Here is a 1,736-nt window from a genome sequence, read left to right on the forward strand (position 1 = left end):
AAGCTACTCATCACCCTCAAAGCCAATTTCCCTTCCTTGAAAGTTTGAGCTACTGTCGTGTCTGAGACTTTCTTCTCCGCCTCATCTTCAAAAGGGTACGCTCCTTACTTTATTGTTTCTCTTTGAATATCCAACATTTTAGATAAACTCTTCCTGCTCAGTTCTAGTTTTGGGATTTTTAGGATGTGGTGAGATTAATCATCAAAAACTTGCATAAGTCTTCATCAGATGATGATCTGTGACCCACGAACATTCAGATTTCGAAAGAAAGGGAAAGGACCCTTGCATTTCAAGAATGGTTATCTCCTATGAGAGTTTTGGGTTCTGCATGCATTTCAAGGCCAACCTTTTGTTCTTTAAGAATTCGAAACCCAAGATTTCCTTCTAATGTTTCTTCCTTTCCTGGATTCTACTCAAGAATCGAGAGACTGGAACACTTTCGGATTGATAATCCAGAAAGTGTTAAAATAAAACTATCCCCGGTTGTCGCCATTTTTTGGATATGCAACCAGATTGGGGGAAAATGTTCAGCTCAGATCTTTAAAAATTATTCTTGGAAAAGAGCTTAAATCCTTCGGAATCTTTATTTTCCCAATATTTGGCGGCTACCATCAATTACTTCAAAAGCATTTAATGATGGCTAATATTCGAAAACTTTGGAAAGAATCACCTTAAGTATAGCGTTGATTAGCCACTGCATTGTGTCTAATCYTAAAATCTGGCCTGGAATCAGTTGCACAATTTTAAGACTAGGAATTTAGGAATTAATATCCAGGCATGGTTGTTCTGTCAGCTCATTCGAGCGGGTGCTAGCGATTTCCCTTGGGAAGATTATCTTTAATCATTAAACTGTGAGTTCACGGCCCCACTTTTACTATTTTACCGTTTTTGGGGGAAAAGCATGTTGAGCAAGCTTTGCATGTGAGCCTTTTATGAAACCCACGGGCTATGGAATTGCATGGTCGGGTTTCCATGTTTTATTTAAAAACCTTGGCTAAGGACTGGCCTCTTGGCTATGGAACTGCATAGCCGGGCCCTAAGCCATGTTTAAATTGYTTGCACTTGTTAWATAAATGGTAAATTGATATACTTGAGTTTATTTATCCAAATACAAGTCCCCGACCGTATATGCTACTYGTTAACTCGGGCACGTTCCCGGGCCGTGGTATTGTGGATAGCGCTATTGTGTTGACAGTCCCACCCAGAAAAGGGTGCACAATTACCTATGCTTTATAATCTAATCATGTGTAATTTGGACCACCGCTGAATTAGGTTCGAATCGAACAGTGGGACCTAAGTAGTAAACGGGCTACTTACGTTTGTTCGAATTTATTGGGGCAAGTTGGTCAGGAAAGGCTCAGTACCATCTCAAGTGTTTAACGTATAGATTTACATTTATAAAGTGCTTTGAATCCGCTTACTTCTGCTTTGCTTGTGAAATGCTCATATATATATATATATTTTTTCCTGTTTATGCATTTAAAACCCGTGTGACTCACCAACTTTCGTAGTTGACGTTGTTTATGTCATGCTTTTCAGGTGCTAAGTAAGTCGTGTACTCCTGGAAGTATTCCTCGGATTGAAGATAGATTAAGTCTGATTTTGGATTAAAATTGTAATTATCTTTGTATGACTATATCGTGTTAAAGTCGATAAACTTTTATTTATGACCTTTTGTAAATTGTTTCTCTTAAACTGTGACAAGATCCGCTTGCCTGTTACAATCCCGTGTTTCC

This window comes from Cynara cardunculus (genome assembly GCF_001531365.2).
Source record: "Cynara cardunculus var. scolymus isolate 2C chromosome LG 2, CcrdV1, whole genome shotgun sequence".
In the NCBI taxonomy this organism is placed as follows: domain Eukaryota; kingdom Viridiplantae; phylum Streptophyta; class Magnoliopsida; order Asterales; family Asteraceae; genus Cynara; species Cynara cardunculus.